The sequence below is a fragment of the Salarias fasciatus genome, chromosome 5 (assembly GCF_902148845.1).
Source record: "Salarias fasciatus chromosome 5, fSalaFa1.1, whole genome shotgun sequence".
Taxonomy (NCBI): domain Eukaryota; kingdom Metazoa; phylum Chordata; class Actinopteri; order Blenniiformes; family Blenniidae; genus Salarias; species Salarias fasciatus.
In genome coordinates, this window is record NC_043749.1 from 9243998 (window position 1) to 9265182 (window position 21185).

Below are 21185 nucleotides of genomic sequence, written 5' to 3' on the forward strand. Positions count from 1 at the left end.
GTAAAGCGCAAGGCTGCAATTATTAAAAGTCTAATGAATACCCGGGACAAAACAAAGCACCGGCACACTCAAGACTTTTTGCTCGCCCAAAAGGCTACATTAGCATCTAAAATGCAAATGAAAATCTTACTCAAAAAGCAGACAACTTGCTCTTGGGGATGAAAAAAAAGAAAACGTGTGGACCCAGAAGAGTATGCAGTGCAAATACCAGTTAAATTTAACTCCCTTCATGTGGGTGGTCATTAATTCCTTCAAAGAACAAAATGAGGGAGAGAAAGTAGGATTTGGGGAGCAGTGTGGTCAGCAAATTGTTGCATTTGCAAAGCAGACGGTTTTAAGCCTCTGTCAAGCGGTCTTTATTTTGATCTCGTTTTTAGGTGGCCACACACACCAGTCCCCCACCAAAGAAGGGATATTGTGCAGCTACATATGGGGCTTAACGGGCACACAAGGACATGATGCTTCTGTGTAAGCTGATTCGCGGAGGAAAGAACAGACATGGAAAAAAAAATAAACAAATAAGAGACTTCAAGAAAAACAGATCGACAGATTACATAGAGTGACCACAATCTCTGCCACCAACACCAAAACCCTCTTAAAGCTGTTATCATATCAAATAAGAGCATTCCTTGAAAATCTCAGCAGCGGCGCCACGCTGCGAGCATTTATTCTACAAGCTCCGGGCTGAGCGCGCCACCAAATCTCTCACTTCACAATGGATTTGTAAGTCATCCATCAATGTATGGACTCTTGTGGCTGCGTGTGAAAGGACAGCGCTGGCTGCCGACGCTTGAGGTGCTTCATCCAGCAAGCGTGACTCTGTGTGGCCCGGATCCAGCAGCGGCATGAAAGGGGGCAGCAGTTCCACTAATTTGGGTCACTGTGTTGCCGGGGATGCGGCCCGCGACTCTCCAGGAACAGATACGGCCGTGCGTGTGTGGAGAGCGCGCACACGTGTTGAAACTTAATGCACATTCTGCTTTCCAGCTGTGCGCGCTTCCTGTGCTGTGCTGAGCTAAGCTAAGTCTCCTCGCTCGCTCGCTCGCTCTCCGAGCAGTATGGTCTTGATTAGCAGGCCGGCGGCTGTGGTTGTTGGCGGGCAAAAGTTATTCGAGCTATGCGTTTATATCGGGGCGGGTCCTCTGGGAGAAATGTGTCAATCTGATCAGCGGCGTGTACGAGACGTTTGCTGCCACTTTCATAGCGTGAAAATGACAGGACTCGACGAGGAGCGAAGATGTATGAAGTCGGGACGTCGACGAGGAGCCGGAGAGAGGCTGTTCTGAGAGGTACTACTGCCGTGTCCTGTGGTTGCTGAAGTACTGCCAAATGTTCCAGAACACGCTCGGCTCTCCTGACGGGCACAAACCTCAACAGGAACGGGACAATGCAGCTCCTCGTGGAATTCATTGTGGGTTTGCTGCTTTTGCTATTGTTGTTTGAAAGCTTAGTAGCTGGCACGATTCTACACAAAGTCAAGTGTCCGTACGGCACACAGAGAAGCTCATAACGAGCTAAAGTACCATCCCCTCTGTGCAGCCACCTTCTGTAGATTGGCATTTTCTTAGAACGGCATTCAGGCACTGCACTCCTCTGAATCTTGGGATGCACCTCTCAAGAAAAAACTCTGTAACTCGGATCATATCAAAGTCAGCCTCCCAAACTGTTGCAGCCTCTGCTCCTAGTATGTGGAGGTAAGGTTAACTATGAATATGATGGCTCCAATGAAGGAAAGTACTTTCCGGGTCAATAAAGCATTCTTTCTTTCTGCTGGGGGAAATGGTTCTGGGCATGTTTTTGACCATTTTTTCCCAGATGTTGATAATGGTCGCTGAATATCTTTGTAACAGTCAAAGCCTATGGGGGATTAGTATGCAAGCAACATCTCTATGGTGAATAACATCTCTGCAACCGCTCCGAAGCAGCAAATGTCTTCAAACGTCAACATGATGGACGTAAACTAAAGACTGCATAGACTGAATGTGTGGTGCAAGAAAACGAGAAACATAAAACCACATTTTTTCACACTGATTAAACACAACAGTACATAAGCTTTCACTGCCATTTCCTTTTCCACCTGTGGTTTCACAGAGACTGTATGCCTGCATGCTTCAAAGAGGCACCTCCGCAACTGATGTACATAGTAAACATCCTGAAACCCACCACGCTCGGGCATACACAGACACAGACGTGGGGCTGGGGCTTCACCACAGTGGCGCCGGGGCAGGGCAGGCTGCAGCAGCAGCTACTAATTAAGAGTGGTTGGCTGAACAGCTATAGTTAGGGCTGGAGCTGGAGGGCTGAGGAGAATAGGGCGACAGGTCTGACACTGTGCCTGTGTGAGTCTGGGAGTGTATGTGTGTTAGCGGCGGCCCCGGGGCTGTACGATCGGGCCCCAGTTCAACTCTTGCTGACTCAGACACAACACTGCCTGTCTGGCTGCAACACGGCTGGTATAGCTGCGAGGGGGATGAGCCATTTGCTCTCTCTCCCTTACTTTCTCTCTATGCTGAAAGTTTCGTCCCTTCTTCTAGTTTTACTTCCATTTCCTCGCTCCTCTTACCAGCAACCATGTCATTTTCATCTTTTCCTCTTTCGACATGATTCAATAAGGCAGTGGATGCATGTGCAAAGCAGACAGTTTGCATCGAGGGTATCAAAACAGGAAGTACTTCTGGTTCCAATGGTTGGCAAGCTCCAAGGCAATGAAGTCATTTTTTTTCTACACCCCAGTTTCTGGAAACAAGATATTCTTGTACTTTTCCTGCTGCAACTGCAATAAATCAAGCCTGTTGGGCAACTTTAGGGAATTAACAGCTGCACTGGCTCTGTGCATCACACTGAGAAATATAAACACCAACAAAAGAGGAGACACTTTTGTATCCCGAGTGCCGCTTTATAGCAGTCTGGTGAAATGACAACAAAATCTTCAAACTTCCATGGTTATCAGTCGTCTATAACAGTCAAGCTTTATTTATTAAATGTTAACATATGTCTGCTACGATGTGAAACTGCCTGTATGGGGGCAATTTGAATAACAGGTGACAGCATAAAAGACCTGAGGCTTAGCACAGCAACTCCTTATGACCAAAACAGTGTTTTGCAGATTTCCCATCAAATAAAATTGGCGCAACTTTGGAAAAAAGAAAATGGTGCTTATAAGCATATACAGCGTTAACGTTTGCTATTTTCTTCAAAACTAGTTGCATTTCTGTAATTCAGAGAGTACATTTGAGAACTATTAATATTTTATTATGTTTGGTAGTTTTAACCAATTTCGTCATTAGTGGTTTTTAGCTGTTTTGCCTCTCAGAGCCATTTCAGCTCCTTTAGTACTTTCAACAGTTTCATGATTACTTTTGTTACTCTTTGTAATAGAAGGATGTGATGCATATTTTGATAGACTACTGAACCATTCAATTATCAAGAGTGTTTGTTTGCATGTCTTCTGAACAGCGACAGGGAGCCATTTAAAGAGGGGTTAAAGAGCCACAGGCTGCACACTCCTACCATCAGCCTCAGGAACCTCGTCCATCAGCTAATCCTATTGTTGTCTCTTAAGCATAAGTGGCAAGATGAATATGAAATCCTAGCTTCTGTGTCTTGTCCTGTCACCAAAATAAACAAATCTAATTTAGAAGTTAAGTGCCTTCCTCACCATGGACTTATACTGTGAATAACCTGGAAATGAAAGAGTTTCACCGAGATCGCCTGTCGGTTTGACATTCGGTCATTGGTGCCAGTCTGCGGTGTTCTTTGCATTTCTGAACGGCCAGGAATTGAAAGCGACAGAGTTGACATTTGGGTGCTTTCTACAGTAGGAAGGTTAATGGCGTGAACTCGGCAAGTTGCCCCTTTCATAAGCCGGGCTCTGCACTGCCACTGGATTCTTTTTTTTTTTTTCCTCCCCTTGCCTTCTCAGACCTGCAGTTTATTGTGGTATTGTACACACACAAACAAAGACAAACACAGACGCACACTTGCTCCTTTGTGTTTGCAGTCTAAACAGGGTGTTACAGGAGAGTGTGTCAGTTTATTGTTTGTCTTTTCCTCTCTCAAAGTTCCTTCATGTTTACCTCTGCAGAACAATGGAGCAGGCTGGGAAAAGCCCGAGCACGGAAGACCTGTCCTCTGTGTGCGTGTGTGTGTGTGTGTGTGTGTGTGTGTGTGTACCTTCACGTAACGTCCACAATTCTGATTCAGTTAACAGACTTCCTTCATAGCGGCGTACACAAACAACACAAGGCAGCCCAATAGTTTTAAATCCCCTGAGGCAGGCGCCGCGATACAGTGAACAGGTTTTCTTTGCATGGAGAGGAGGGTCAACCCGGGTCACGAGCTCGAGCTGCGGATACACAAAAGGAGCACTGAGCACTTCATCAATGATCCTGACTATTCAGAATCTGTGTATTTGCAGTAGTTATTTAGGTTTTGTGTGAGAAACGTGAGACGGGCTGCTCTGACAGATATTTTTTTAGTGGCAGCATTCTTGTTGAATCTTTTTTTTGGTTGTCATCTATTTCCAGTTTGGATCGATTGGCTTTTGAAAGTGTGGCATGTTCCTTTAGCACTTGTATGAACTCTGGAGCAAACCATGGAAGCGGCAAATTAATCAGTCGCACCAAAAAGTCACAATCTTGTGATTGACGCAATTTTCACACACTTTTTTTCAGTAAACGCCGATATTTTGGGCTCACGCTGGTTCTCCAGCTCTGCTGCCATTTACAGCAGGAGGCCAGTGCCAGGCCTCCTCAAAAAGGAGGAGACACGTGAGCAAACATACTGCCGGGAAATGACATTTTCTTTAGATTTGCTCGAGATGAGTAACATGTAAAAAGAAAAGGATTCTTACATAGATCTTAGATAGTCACACAAAGTTGAGAATCACTGAGGCACAAATCACAGAGCAGCAAAATATTTCTTACTCGTTTAGCTCAGTAGAATTTGCTGAGCAAGAACTGTCTCCAGACATAAATAAAGGCAAACGGAGACAACATCAGTGGAGAGGTCAAAACAGTCTTATCTGAAGCCTTGCGAAGGCAAATTAGCCAGTTTCACAGAGAAACCAAGTGTGTGTGTGGGCGCAGGTGTGAGAGATCTGGGCCTCCAGCCAGCCAACAGTTGGGCTCCATGTCTCATGCGGGCTTACCACTGAAGGTAATAACGACAGCCTCTATGGCGAGTGGACGAGGACCGATCACGAGTACTTTTAAAAAAAAAACAGAAGCATAAAATCTCAATGAGCTATGAGGGTTCCTTCATCATCCTGTGTGTAATTCTGCTGCTTTCAGCAAGCTATTTTATAATCTGAATTTTTAAGGCCGATCAGATAACTGAACGAAATGCGCCTCCAAAAGAACGGCGCGCTGTCGAGAGTCACCGCTGTGAAGTTTTTCATTAAGAGAGTTCAACGCGGAGACAGACGGAGACAGAACAGAGAGGTCTGCGCTGCACCCATCCTCGCTCTGGCCCCGTGCCAGGCCCGCTCCAGCAGAGGAGAAAGAAAGAAAGGCAGGCCGTTGTAAGCGTGTGTGGATGTGTGAGTGTGTGTGTCTGAGCGCGCGAGGGGGGCAAACATTCCCCTGGCAGGATATCTGGGACCCGGCGGAGGGCAGGGTTCAGCCTCTGAAGGAGAGGCTGCGTGCCCGGCAGTCAATTAGCGGCTCGCATTTACACAACAAATGGAGCTCCCATGGTTTCTCCAGCGCTCGCACGCACGCACACACACACACCACTCATGAGTGTATCCACTCAGCGCTCATCAGCACACGCCGACGCAAGGTCAGACCGAAGGGGAGGGAAGGGAAGAGACAGAAAGAAGAGTAAGAGTGAGGGAGCAAGAGGACAACTATTTGCTGGAGTGGCGCTCCACAAATTCGAACCCACTGGCTGCACCAGAAACACAAGCAGGGACGTCGCGAGCGCTACGGAACAACATCACCGCCGCCGAGTGCCGCAGCCGGCACGCAGACACAGACGCTTGTTCTCAAACTTTCTTTGACCTCAGGACACAGAAAGGAAGAGGAAGCTCTAAATCACGTCTGAGTGCCGACAATGGAAAGAATACAAAAAAAGAAGAAAAAAAAAAATGAACCACCTCTTTTCAGGACTTTCACGACAGTCATTTATTAAGCACATGTGCTAATTCCAGCCATATTGGTCCTTCTGCATCTCAGAGTTAGGGAGTCAAATCAAAAACGATGAAAAAACTGATCACCAACTTCCTATTCGTGTCCTGTGCCAAACTTCACTGGCAAAGTTCCAAGACAAGTTTCTGTCCTTGCCAACAGTCATGCAGTTCTTGTTTGTTGCTTCTCATGCAAAATTATTTGAAAACTTCAGGAGAAAGCTATTAAAATGCACAGGGACGCAGTAAATGAAGAACACAGCGGTGGTTACTTTAACTGAGCTGGATCTAGCATTACTGCTACTGACCGGTTAAGGCAACGTTCAAGCTTGCAAGACGGCGATAAGAAGGAAGAAAGAAGAAAAAGAGTGAGACACGGAAGAGAGACAAAGCTGGGGTGACAGACATCCCTGTCAGACATTTAGCTCAACCCAGAAACCTTGTGGAAAATTGCCGTGTCAGGCTGATGTGTGAGCAGAAGCTAAAGTCAATACTGTCAACTCAATAAAGTTGATCAGGCAATACCTCTGTCAGGACTGGCTGGAATTTCTTTCAATCTTTTTTTGTAATGCCAGTGTGAGGGAAAAAAAAGAAAAAAGAAATACACAGCACTCTGAGGTCGCACAAGGAAGAAGTTACATTTCTGTCTTCTCACTGCAAAGTGCGATGCTAAATTCCAAAACACAATGCGAGCGTTATTATGAACCAGCCACCTGGGACATCTTGCATTGCTGATGTCGAACACAACATCTGGCTTCGCCGCAGCTCTGAGAGACCATCGAGTCATGTATGAGTGGATTCCGAACGGAGAATTCCAACAGCGCAACAGCAACATTACAGATTTTATGAGTCAAACAAGAGATGTTTTCCAAACAAATGAGACAAAGACACAAGACAATAATAGATGTTGTTGTTGGTCTAAGAGAGCCGACTTGAGTTTTCAGGACTTGGCTAACATGACCTCCGACCCTGCTTGCAGCCAGAGATGCATGCCAATCCATAACGGTCAGCGTGGTATTAAAAGGTGAAGGACGGTCAGTATAAGCAAATCTACAGTTACAGCTATACGAACATTTCCACTCATACTGCAGTAACAAACACTGGCGTCAGATCTGTGACCTCTCAGCGATGAGTTCCACCAGTGTGGAAACAGCCTGAGACACAGACGGCGCTGCATTAACTTTTCATAAAGGAGTCTGAAGTTGGTCTGCACCGTGTGCCTTGTTGAATCCCCGCTGTAAAAACACTGCTGTAACTGCTTTAATGACATTGAAACGTGATAATCCTGTTAAGCACACAGAATTTCACTTACTCTCGTAAAACTATGCTGTAGCAGTAATCCATATAAAGACTGGAGGCCTTGAGGGCACGACAGAAAGGTATTTTACATATGTGTGTGTGGAAAAAAAAAAACGGCAGAACATGGAGTGACCACATGATACCTGCAGAGGAGAGGGTCTGTGAGAGTGGACTTCACTTCCCCTGCTCCTCCCAACCATCTGCCATTCTCATCCATTGACATTCAGGTGAGAACGGCCCTGTCTGCAGTCGGCGTATCGGCATCTGTGCGAGTGTGATCAGGAGCTCCGCACTTAGAGCGATCTGCCAAAGTCAATAGGAGCAAGACGTGGGCCCACGCCGCAATTCAGGGCGTGCGTGTATCTAATCGCCGGCGGCTCGGCTCACCAACAAGTGCATCGCCTCGCGTATTCATCATCTACCTACGCTATCCACTCGACTCCCCGCCCATGCATCAATCTACCGGGACAATTATTGGTGAAATGAGACTGGAGGTAAGTGGATGAGAGGTGACCTGTGCCATACAGCAGTCAAACCTGATCCCGACTCTCTCCCGCTCGCTCTCCCCGCCGCCCTCCCTTCCCCTCTCTCTCCAGCTGTGCTCTGAATAGGCCTTTAAATCACTCCGCTCGGGCCCTGTGATTGGTTGACCTCTCTGCATGATTAAACAGCCATTTTCATCACGTCCTCCATGGGCGAGTGACAGAGCGAGCCGACGGGGGAGAGACGGAGAGAGAGTAAGAGAACAGGGAAGGCAGATACACAGATAAGAGAGGTGAGAGAGCCCGACCAAATGGGACCCCTTCACGCTCATGATGACAGACATTTGGATCGAGGGGCGGGGGGGGGCGAAACTCCGCAGAGCATGCAGAGTGCAAGCTGGTATGAAAAGTACCTGAAAGAGCAGCCCCAGTGAACAGAGCTGGCACATTTAAACAACGATCGGGAAGCCGAGCAAAGGGAACTTATCAATCACTTCCTGATTTCATTTCGACATTTTCAACTTTCTGGTGGCTCACCCCCGACAGCCGTCCTGACTGAATATAGCATGACCTGGTTATCGACTCTTTGATGAGACTGTGACCTAAATAACCAGTTAAACTTCCAGTTTCATGTCACTGGTTGTTGCAGATGTTCTTGGTTTAATAGTGAGGGATTCTGGCATTGTGTGAAAATTGTAATGCAAGGAAGTTCAGTTCAGATGCTGAAGTACTTTGCGATATTCAACAAATTCAAGTTTATTGTTGAGCCAGTTTATTGTTGTTCATTTTATTGTTTATTGGTGACTGACTGCATCATTTTTCCCTGAATTACAAATTCTAGTTTGGGATTTATAAACAATGTCATTATCCACGTGGCTTGAACTGAGTGAATACAATTAGACATTGCAGTATAATATGTTGTGCTTAAATCGTACCTGCAGTCAACAACTTGCTCAAAAGCACTCCGACAGGGATGTGGATGCTTTTTAATGTTTATCCGCGCAGGAGCTATCGGGATATCACAGCATCATGGTCAACACTGCTTTGGCCCGAGGATGTTAATACTGATTTTCTGAAATCACCAGTGTAAGAGCGGCAGAGTTTAATTTCCTCCTCTTCCCTGAAACCAAACCTCTCGTCCGATAAAGTCGCCGCCCCCTCATAACATCTGTTTGGCTTTCAAATAAAATTAAAAAAAGCTGCAGAACCAGTGTGGCGGGGTGGCACAAGCAACAGCAGCTGTTGCAGCGTTGCGCTTAGGCCTTAATTAAAGTTTGAATCAGCTCTCAGCTTTTGTCATCCTTCTCTCTTTTTCTGCAACTCTGCTTCACAACAGGAGCTCCTCTCTGCAACAACATTATTTATTACTGTACAGTGCGAGCTGCCTTGTTTCTCATCCGAGTTAGCTTGTACTGCCAAGTTCCCTCCCTCACTCGGCGGCTGTCTTATTCTTTTCCCTCAGCTGTTTCTGGCCAAGGTGCAGGCTTTGGCACCATTTTGTTCTGATTCCTCCTATCCCACCCTTTCACAAATCTAAACACTCAAGGCTTTTATGTCGATGCCGCTACAGGCGAACTGGGGAGATGGGCTACTTTTGAAAATGTGTCTGTGCTGTGGCCAAATCTGACTGCAGCAGCGATTGCCGGGGGCAGGATGAGGTGCGGCTCTTGAATGATCTAAAAACAGCTTGTGTCGGGCTTTTGCGAACAGCACATGTGGCATTCGCCCCAAAGTATGTCTCCATTGAAAAGTAAAATACACTACTTTCTAATGTGTTGAGACTTAATGGCATTTTTGTTGGCTACTTTTTCTTTCGTGTTTGTTCAAAAAATAGTCAGTGCCTTCATTCCATTGTTTTCGGGCTACACTTCAACATTTGTTGCATCAAGCGCCGCTCGGACAAATTCCTTCAGTCATGTGTCAGAGGGCAGCGGGAGCGAGCCTACTGGTGCACCAGAGGCCCCGTCACACTGATCTCAAGAGCCAAATGAGGTCACGCTGGGTTAACAATGAAAAGCTGAGAGCCGATCAACCAGAGCATCCACATTCCTTCACAGGCACCGGCAACCAGGGAAAGCCAACGATCTCCACGAGGCAGGAGGACCCTGAGAGGAAAAAAAAAAATACTTGGAGAGAAAGGAAGGACTCTTAACACACATCAGCACTTTGCACCGGTCACAAGTTACACACCCTGCTTCGTTTCGCAGCGGCCTCGGGAGTGCTGAATAGTGCTGCTGACGCATTCCTTCATGTTTGACGGCTGCTGCGTCACATGCGCTACATTATCCTCCCCAGAAACCCGCCAGCTGAGAAAACAGTTTCACTGGGGCCGAGAAGCTCCTCAGAACCTTCACCTCTCTTTACGTGGGAGCTGGCATGTGACCTGAGTGACAGCTCCCGCAGCAGGGAGAACGGGCCGGGGGGTCAGAGGTCACCGAGCCTAACTGGAGTCATCGCGGGACGGCGATGTATAGGTTCACACGCACGCAAACACTCCTCCCCCACCACGTGTTGCAGTAGCAGCTAAGACGCTCATCTCAGGCTGGGCAAAAAGCAACAAGAGACCGCCGGCAATAAAACCTCCCTGGCCCCACTCCACCTTTAAAGTAGGGATCAGTCTAACCTCTGACCCCCTCTGCCCCACCCTCCTTACATTCTGCAGACCACCTCCTCCTCCCACTGCTCTTCTTCTATTTCTGGCTATAACCAACACCCCACCCCCTTCCCGGCGGTCCACCATTGTCTGGCGTGGAGCACTTATTCTCAGAGTCCCCCTCGCTCGGCTTGTCTTCGCTCTGCAGGGGGTCGAGGAGGGAAAGACGATTTGAAAGCACCCTCGGGATTTGGGTCGTTGCAGGGTGGAGGTAACCCAGGTCTGCAAAAAGAATTAGCTGGAGCAGTTACCAATGTTCTGCACAACATGCTGTCGAGTGGTTTTCCTCTTAACAAGCTACGTACGGGAGGAAAGGGAGGGAAACGGGGGTTTTATAGTCCTCAAGCACATGTTTCCACTGAGGGAGCAGAAAGGAAAACAATGTCTTTCTAGAGCGTCCCAAAACACTTTGAAGTGAGTAACGGGGAGGAAGGTGGCTCCAGTTGTTTGAGTCTACAAGGTGGGTGCAGGTCAGGAGAGAGCAAACTTATGCAAAATAATATAATTTCATACTGGAATTAGGTCAATTTGTGCAAAGCCGCCTCTGATAAAATCAGCGTAGGTGGGATTTGCATTGCTTTGCTGACGGTGAGGATAGTATTACCGGGTAACTGTAGTCCCTGTGAATACAGAAAAGTCCCTTGTACATGTGTCTATGGTCGACATGCTATGCAGTGGCACAATGCCAACATACAAAAGAGGCGAGACTCGGAGGGCTACTCATCACTTCTCCCTCTTTAACCCTTTGAGAGAGTACAAAAGAGAGCTGACAAAGAGACCGTGGAGAGAAAAAGGGGTAGCAGGGGGCGGAGTTGTAGGATATTCTATGCTGCTTCAGAGTTGTTTTCAGGGGAATGTCAGCCTGCATTTTTAAGTTGACAACTTGAATTTGGTTCCACTAAAAAGTGCATGGCAACAGATTTAAGGAATCTAAACAATTTCATGGACATTAACATAACACTGCGATTAGAAAGGACCTTTGGCTGCCATGGCAGTAGCAAGAAGAGGTTATTTATGTTGCATTTTCTTAAAAGCAGCACCTCTGGTTTGTTTGAGCTGAATCATTTCTCAACAGCTTCAAGTAAACTAATAATTTTTTTAGATGGAGCTAAAAGGAAAAAAAAAAAACTTTTGAGCGAGCCCCAAAACCTGACAGGTCCCACTTGGCCCTGTTATAGAAAATTGGCAACCGAGAGTTAATCGTTGGGAGGTGAGAAGTTGGGAAGGGCTCCAAAGTGATTTAGAGCTAAAGCTACTCAAAATCTTCCCTTCTTTCTGCAGCTGAAGTGGGATTGCATATCGGATTTAAGAAGGCTAACTGTCCATTCTGTTACTGTGAAAACCCTGATGGTATTTTTTTTTCTCCTATGGATCTGTTTCTTTGGAGTGTCTGCTCAAGGAAGACTGCACCAAACTCACACACACACACACACACACACACACACCAAACTAGCCAGAAGCACCAGCCGGAGCGTAATGAAATCCAGGCACGGGGGGAAAAAAATGCAGGCGGTAAACAAAATGAATAAATGAGCACTTATCTCCAGCTGGAGAAAACACATGGTGTTACTGACATAAGAGTGTATGGTTTATGAACCATGTGTAGGTGTTAGTGTGTATCCAACAAAAGCCAGAATGCAACGAAGCGAGCCGAAAGAGAGAGCAGCCTTACCTGTATCCTACACATATTAGCCACACACTTTCTAAATGGCCGCTGCTGCCTCGGGGGGAATACGCCACCAAATTGCTGACCTCCCTTGAATGAGTTGCCCTTCCTTCCGCTAACATGGAGGTTACCGCTTGCTGGTCGACAACAGAGCCACATTAAAGGGTCCAGACAGGCCGCTAGCTGATTTACAGGCTAGCCCACAGCCATGGTTTCCCTGGGCAAGCGGCGCTCTTCAAAGGGCCGGCTTCTATTAGTCTTATTTACAGGGATGGGGAGTAGAGACCACGTGAATTATTAAAGAATCCCCTCTGTAAACACAACAGAAATCAGAAGAGCATGTGTATGCCGCAAAGGGGAGGGCAAAGGATGCAAAACACAAGTAGAGATGTGGAAGATCCTCGGAAGGATGAAAAAGAAGTGAGCAATTCCAAGTTGAAGCACCATTACCGATAATCATAACAGTAAATGACGATGTGCCTAAAGTCTTACATACAACACAGTGCTTACATTAAGCTTGTGGAGTCCCCATGCTCTCACACACATCCACGGAGCATCCTGTGTACAGTGTGTACATCGGCAAAATGCACAGCGACGGTGCGCCGCTTATCTCAATGCAAATACATGCACAGGCACACACCCACAGTGAGCTGCCTCCTCTCTCACACAGTGGTTCTCATTAACAAGCCAAACATGCCTGAAGAGGCAGACAGACTCTAGTGAGCACAGTAAACAACCAGTAGGCTCCCTCATCTAAACTGAGACTATCTCAGCATCGGCGACTCGCTGTTTCTGCCGGCGATGCCGACGGGCTGGTCCAGACACAGTCCATTCAAACATGTGATTTGCTCCGCCCGATCCAGAGAAACGAGCTGTTCTCAGCCGCGAGCAGGGAAGACAAACGACAGCAGCCCTAATCTAGACAATCATAATAAAAAGAAGACAGATAAACCTTGTGCTGTGCCATCTTATTATGCGCATAAATGATGTAAACCATCAGTAAACCTCTCATATCAAATATGTTGGAAACCTTTGTGGAACCAATAGCTTCACTTCGAAAAACGAAATGTCAACATTGAAGGATAAAATTTAAAAATTCAACACCAACACCCTCCCATTATCATGTGTAGCGAGATCCAATTACAAAATGAGCAGATCTTGACATGAGCATGGTGCCTGTTTAGTGATGCTGATGAGGTCTGTACCTTCAGAACTCAATGACAGAGCATTGATAACAGATAGCAGTGAAGCCACTCAGTGGACGCTGAAAGGGTATCTGACTTTAATACCCATACTCCTCCTGTCAGACTTTTAAACGAGGGAAACCATTAAACTGCATTGTCATCTACACCCCCCCCCCCCCCCCCCCCCCTTTTTTTCCCCTGATCACGAAAGTTGTAATATGACTGAAAGAACAAGTGAAACAAACACGGCTCACACATTTTCACACAAAATTTGCATGTGAGCTGGTGGTGGTTACGCAGCATGTGAGATAAAGTAACATAAAAAGAAGCAATACTGGCACTGAATTTCTTCAGAACCGTCTTTTAATTCTTTTAATAAGAAAAAAAAATAATGAGCCATACTGTATCGAACCATTAAACAGCTGCATATGTCTTTACGGTAAATTGAATGTGGAAGTGATGTGTGACTCTGCCTCACCTTCATCTGATGCCAGAGAGCGAGTCGCAGGACTGACTTCAGAGCCACACGCTGCAACCGTGACTTATAATGACTGGGATTATTGCAGTTGAATTCTGTCGCAGCTAATCGAAAGAAAAAGGCAAGAGAGCAGGCGTAGTCACTGTAACGGAGCGTACTGAGCGTCAGCTGCGAGCCTCAGCAATAAAACTACACAACATCACAACCATGGCGACGACAAGTATAGGCGTTGTCTTATGTTACCGGACGGAACTGTGACTTCCTGATCGATAAAAGGCCCCCGGCTCGTCTTGACAGGGGGGAACGGCAACAAGAGAAGGCAATTTTTATGTCCACAAAAAAAAAACTGGAGACCCGAGCTGCCAGTCTGAGTCGCTGTCTGCGGCAAGATGGACAGAATGCTGACGAGAGCATTAGCATGCCAGGGAAGAAACCCCATCCACTGAGGTTGTGCCCACGTGCTGCGGGGGCGGTGGGACTTCTACCCGAGGATGCCGGGTCACAAGCAGAGGAGGGGGTCAATGCTACATCTTTGGACCATCAGGCAGAACCTTCGGGACGACTGTAACTCAATCCGAAGCAGCGGCACGCTGAGAGATGCGGGTCAAACGCGACTGATGACGAGGTTTCTTCGGTTTGGACGGGAGCCCATTCCACAAATTAAATAAGAGATTGTCAATTTAACTTGATAAGAAAAGAAATTGAATGCAGTGCTCTCCTCTGTAAAGGGAAAGTCTGCAAAACGGTGAACAAGAGACGGTCTTCAAGCATTACTTAAGTCAATCTTGTCACTCTACTTTACATTTTCTACAAAAAAACCAATCAGTAACCCTCTGAACAAAAGAGGAGGGCATGTAAATTGTGTACCCCAACAGGGAGAACGCACTACAGTGGAGTTTATTTTCAATTTGCAGCCAGATTAGCAGACATGTTTTTGATACTGTCAAAGCGACAGAGAATTTTCTATTCCAAGTTTGTCTTGAGTGAGTGGCCTTTTTAGTGCCTGCTTCAAAAAGCACCCCCCCTCCCTGTACCCAAGCAGCTGTCACTTTCAGCAGGCACTGTGGAGGACAGAAGCGGGGGAGGGGTCCTTAAAAAAAAAAAAAAAAGGCGGTTTAAAGTAGGCGATAAAAATAAACTGGGAGAGAGAAGAAAATTAATTATACATAACAGACAGTTCACTTGGATGAGCACAACTGAGACAGAGAAACTAAGGCTGCTTTCCTCAAAGAATGAGGAAAAAAGAAGATATTTTTCTGGCAGAGGGCATTTCTGCTCTGCCACCACAGCGGGCACATTTATTGGACGACATCTGAAGAGAGGAATGCAACAAGGAATCTTTTTTTTTCTTTTTTTTTTTAAGAAAAGGTCAAGGCATCAAACAATACAGACTATGCTTTCATTTCCAATTCTCCACACGGGCACTCACTTGCATGCGTCTACACTAATTCAGGCAGTTTCTAGGGACTGAAATAAAGCTGTGGAGCCCTGAGCGTGCTCTCTTTTCTTTTCAAAATGCGATGGAGCATGGAGATAGCTTGGTCTAACTTTAAATGTGCTTCTGATTGGCAATGATGAGAGTTTATGCTGCAGGCTCACCTGCAAACTCACCTTTTGATATGATTCGTAATGCACCGACACTTTCCCCGTTCAACACCGCCCACTGACTCTCAATCCCAGCGTCTTACTTGGGCCAAATGGAGGTCATTCCTATTTGAGCAGTCAGTCAAGACAGGCCCGCCAGGTATTGGCGAGTGAGTTTATTTCATATTAAGGCTTGTCGGCTGGATAGGTGTTAGCACCATGAGAGCCATGGGAGTGTGTGTGGATGTGTATGTGTGTGTGTGTGTGTGTGTGTGTGTGTGTGTGTCTGTATACAACAGAGCCTTGAGACAGAGCCCCGCTGCTGGTCTCTCTTTAGTGCGTTTTAATATTGCTGCCGCTGTGTGGCTCCTCGCCTCCGGGCGCCTCACAAACCCCAGAGAGACCGAGCAAAATACTCAGAGAGAGAGAGACAGGACGGGGAGAAACGCCGAGATAGATGGAAAGGTGACGCTGAGGGAGAAAATGTGAGAAAATCAAGGAAAGAAGAAATGGGGAAAAAAAAAAAAAAAAAAACCTGGAGGAAGAATAAACTGAGAAAAGCAGCACGGAGCGCCAGCAACATGCCACTCCGGCTAACCTCTTTAGCAAGACTGACATAAATGAAATCTTATGTAATAGAAACACACTATCTCTACCGGCTATGATATGAAAACAGGTATTACATTACAGCAGCACCGAGCCAAGAAAGCCCTCAATTACACATCGGGGCCAAAGGTTCACAGCAGGCATTCGTGACACTTGTTGACATAACCGCTGTATCAGTTCGTGGGGATTCTCTTGGAGAAGCACTTGCTTTTTCCCTGAGCAAGGCAGATTGATAATTCAATGCGCTCTTCATTGTCATGATTTTCCCCTCCATGCAAGGAGCTGTGGAACTCCTTAGATATTTTAAGACCATGTTAGTGTTTTTGCCTTTCCCTTCCTGGAGGTTGGGTTTGAGGACCCGCTGCAAGGTTGGTGCATGAAGCCTCCTTCTGGTAAAATATTGTAGTGTATAAAGAAAATTTCTGATTTGGCATATCGCCACCTGTGTGTTCCTTTCTCAGAGCTTTTACTGCTGGCCGGTCAAGCCAAAACACTTTATTGTGCCTCTAAAACTTCAACAATGATGATTAGCAGTCCCAACAGCTGTAAAGTGGAAACGAGGGGACTTCAAGCAGCCAAGCAGCGTGAACAGAAAATGAAAAGACAGACGATGAAAATGAAAGTGGGAGGAAGGCCTTACATCACATTGGCTTAGACTCGCCTGGAGAAAGAGAGAGGTTGAGGAAGGGAAGCAGCATGCAACGAGACAAGGAGCGAGAGCGTAGGAGAGCAGGAAAAGGAGAATGAGGAGATAAATGAGAAAAATGAAAGGGAGAGGAGGCGTGGAAGGAGTGAGGAGGCAGAAATAGACTACAGCCAGTTCCTGACAGGAAGAGAGGAAGAGGGAAGGGTGAGACCGCGGGAGGAAGGACGAGGAGAGAAAAGCCTGAGTGGCAGCGGGAGTCTGGAGGCAGGAAGGAGGAGCGGAGGCAGGGAGAGAAGGCGAGAAGAGGAAGTGCCTGAAGATGAGGTTGTTGCACAGGTTTAAAATGTCAAACAGTAAAGGGACACTGGAAGCTGGATTTCTGCACTTTAACATCACAGCGGCGGCGGCAGCAGCAGGCTGCGGGTGTGAACACGCTCCATATATCGGCCCTCTGCATGACAGCCATGAATCACGGCGGAGCATGCCCTGAAGAATACAGTTATGCACTGAAAGTCCATTCCCATACATAAACAATCTCCTTGACCCAGGGAAGCAATTTTCACTCCAACTGAGAAAAGTTCCACTTGAGACAGCAGGAATTTAATTTAAGTCCTTTGCTCCGAGTCCCTTGTTGGAAATCCTTCATCAATAGTGTCTATTCAGCCGATGTCTTTTATAGTTATTGCAACTTGCATTCTGCTCCAGCCCGGGTCCCCCAACAATCAACGTCATGACTTAACCTGAAGCACCACCGGGGGGGGAAGGACTGGAAATCCTTCAGCAATAGATCAGCCAAAATGTAAATGTTAAAGGCCTTTGCCACACAGTGCCAAGACGTGATTCAGTTCTCACTTCGGCGCGGCCCTTCTGCTTTGTCACCCATCTACAATCTAATTAGTCTCTAAATATGCCGCTCGCTGAAAGGACCGGAGGAATGCGACGTGGGGAGAGCCACACAAAGGCAGGACCATAGGGGTGCAAAGAGCACATGTCAGCTCGAATTCCAAAGTTTGGACATCACAGCTTTACCCTTCACAGCGGCGGGGCTGACCGGACGGGGCGGACTTTGAAAATTCATGACACCGCTGGTCTATTGTGGGGCAGATCTGTATCATAATTAGGGAAGATTGAGGCAAATTGCTTGTAATTTTCTGGCTGGGTTGTCAGCTTTCATGTAAAATGCCATACAAGGTCACATTCTGTGCAAAACAAAAATGATTTTTTGGAGGACCTCAGATGCACCGCCAGGGGAAGGTGGGAACTTTTTTTGAGAGCGGGAGAGCATGATACACCGAGGTGAGACCGGCACCTGTCACAGACGGCTCCTGAACCGTGTGGTTGTTTGGGCTTGTCAAAACATACACACACATCATTATGATCACATTATCATGTCAATAACCACTTACATATTTTTTTCCCCCCCACAGGAGCAAAATGAAACATTCACTATCTGCGGCAGCTAGTTGCTAGAAAAATGTGATTTTACAAGCAAGTGCATGAAGAGGCTCATTGTTGTGTTTGCTTACACGGCCGCCACTCCCTGCTGTCAGTTACACACTCGTGCAAACAACACTTGCTTTGACTAAAGGTGTAAGGTGTACTTGCGTTGGGTGGCGTGGTTGTCACAATAACCGAGTCCTGTGTGTGTGTGTGTCTTGTTAAACAAACACTTGTGTTTCGGTTCAAATCCCAAATAATTTACATGTGAATGCACGTCATTTAATTCAACCGTCAATAAGGAGCCGTCCCTCAACCCAACCGGTGCAAAACTGGGTCGTGACACATATGACGAAGAATTTTCACAACATCACATCAAGCCTGTGTCTTCCAGGGCGTGCACCATGAATAAAACACACAACTCACTGCCATCAGGTTTGCGTTACCTGTCTTGGTCGCACACTGTAGGGCTGCAGCATCAATATTCAAGCAACACTGGATGTGATTTCAGTCACTAGGCTGTAGTCTGGTCCTCAGTAACCCTGCTTTCCCCCCCCCTTCATCTTCACTCCCTCTCCCTGCAAAAAGGTTAAAATTCGGTCTAAACCCTTGTTCCTCTAATATGAGTCATGAATGCGAGCTTAGAACTGGCTGGAAATGAATTCACGCAGCGTGCGGGGTCTGGGAGGGGAGGCTAATTTAGTTAACTGGGATTTGATTAAAAAAAAATAGAACTGAGGAGAATCCGATAGAAGCAATGAGAGCATTTTCAATAGCTGACAACCACTGCGCACTCCACACACACACACACCCACAGACAGGCTCTCACCACTCCATCCCCGGCGCAGAAAGGGGGGAATTCAATTGCTGTCGAATAACAAAGCTTACAAATTGCCTCCCATTCGTTAGCAGATTAGCCCTCCTTTCAGCGGCACACCAACGCAATTTCTAATTATTTCAAAGCTAATAGAGGGAATCGATTTTTAAGGCGCGCGTCTGGAGGGATCGGACACAACTCCTCCCCGAGGTCCGTTTAGGGAGGAGAGGGCAGCGAGACGCGCTCGGATATGACAGAACAAACACGCACGGGTTTCGTGTGGAGACGCGCGGCGCTGTCCCGGTCCTCCTGGACTGTTCGCCCGGAATATCCGCGTGAATACCTGTGATCAAGCACGGTGGAGGTGGAGGTGGTGGCATCCCTCCTCCGAGGCGATGCAACAGCCATGGACGCGCTGCGAGCACATCCAGCTGATCCAACACCAGCAAAGCTCGCAGCTTTCCACTCAAACACTCCCGAAAAGTCTCTTGATTTAACGCTGCAACCCAGCCAAGCCCCCCTAAAAAATAATAAATAAAAAAAGTCACCTCGCACACTGCGCCAAACCCGAGCTCACTTGCGCGCGTACACATTTACGCTCGCACACGCATAATGCCAGTGTAGTTTTGCTGCTCTCACGCCAGGTGTTAGGAGAGGAGAGGAGAGGTGTGTGCGGGAGCAGTGAGGAGATCGCCGGGATCTCGCGCCACGCTGCGCCCTCAGATATCCGCAGCTGAACACTTTGGTGTGGATCAGTCCGACTGGTGGTCACACCGGGGCGCGCGCTCAACACAGCCTCACGGGAATCACGCATACACGCCTCAAGAAGTGGAGACCAGCGTGTTTCCTTCGCTCCCAGGTAGAGTTTTTACAGCCTGGAGAAACTCACGCAAGACGCGCTAAAGCGTCTCGAGCCGAGACGCGAGAGGAAGCGGCCACGGAGCGAGGAAAACGGCACGGCAGAAAGTCGACAGACACACGGAGGGAGCTCGGGGTTTCCAACACAAACCGGCTCCGTGCGCACCGAGAGAGCCTCGCGCCGGAGTTTCCCCGCTACTTACAGATTCATGCGGTCCTCCGGCTTCATATCCTCGCCATGGTTTTAAATTCCAAAACTTGGGAACATTTCCACGCTGGTCACGGAGTGGCGGTGCTCTCTCTCCGGCGGCTCCCTGCGTGTGAATAGAGAGGAGAGAAGAGGAATGCAGTCCCGGCTCCAGCAGGAGGAGGAGGAGGAGGAGGAGGAGGAGGAGGCGCCCCGCCGCTGCAGTACCGCCTCTGGCCCATAGAGGGCTTCCACAGCCTGACTATGCAGCGCAGGGCCGTCAAATCATTTTATTCCAGAGGCCACATGAATCACATCAGCCATTAAAATGACAGCATAATAATCTATCAATCACCGCAACTCTAAACGTTTTCCCTTTTGTGCTGGTGCAAAGCAGCACCATCGCATTTTTTAGTTCGTTTTTATGTATAAAACTTGAAAAAGTTGAAATTTGCAAAGAGAAAGTGGTGCAACTTCAACCTTCTGACATTTTTGAGAAGGCTTCCTGGTGCAATATACTATTAAATGTCACAAAACCATGTATTGATTCCTCTTTAAACATTGTTGCAGTTTAAAATGCATGCCTAAAATCTGTGGTCCTGTGCAGACAGTGAAACTGATTATGTGCATATATTTCATCACGGAGGGTTTTTTTTTCGTATATATCTAATGAATAACAGAATTGATTGCATTTTACAGACACACATGACGACCTTAACCAACCCCTCACTTGTGTTTTGCTTTATTTATTCTTAAATGCATTTGTTTTCTCGTGTTGCATTACCAAATTGATTTTACACTGTTGACCTGTGTTCACAAACACTTCAGATATGAAATGTGATTCTCTGAATCTCTGATTTCATCCTAACAGATAGCTTTCCACTAAACCATGTGCAGGAATAAGACTGAAACATTCAGTCTTTTTAATAAGATTTGCGTAACATGATTAAATATTTAATTGATCATGCTAAGAGTTATTTCTCTGATCAACTTATGGATTACATAGTTGTAGCACCACTCTTTTCCAGCATTCACCTTCTCAGGTGTGATAAAGCACAAGAATATCGTTGATGGAAAGCATCAAATCTATATAGTCATTATATATTTGATGTATAGCAACAGCCAACAAGCAAATATAAGGAGAAAAACATAGATTTCCCC

General features: G+C 46.8%; 1 protein-coding gene across 1 annotated transcript in view; it reads right to left on the minus strand.

Moving 5' to 3' along the window:
• The window catches only part of plxna1b (plexin A1b), a 190172-nt gene extending 170016 nt beyond the window's left edge, over positions 1 to 20156 (minus strand). The window contains 1 exon segment of the mRNA XM_030091523.1: positions 20041 to 20156. The gene's annotated coding sequence lies outside the window, so the exon portion shown is untranslated.
• Between the last annotated feature and the right edge of the window lie 1029 nt (positions 20157 to 21185).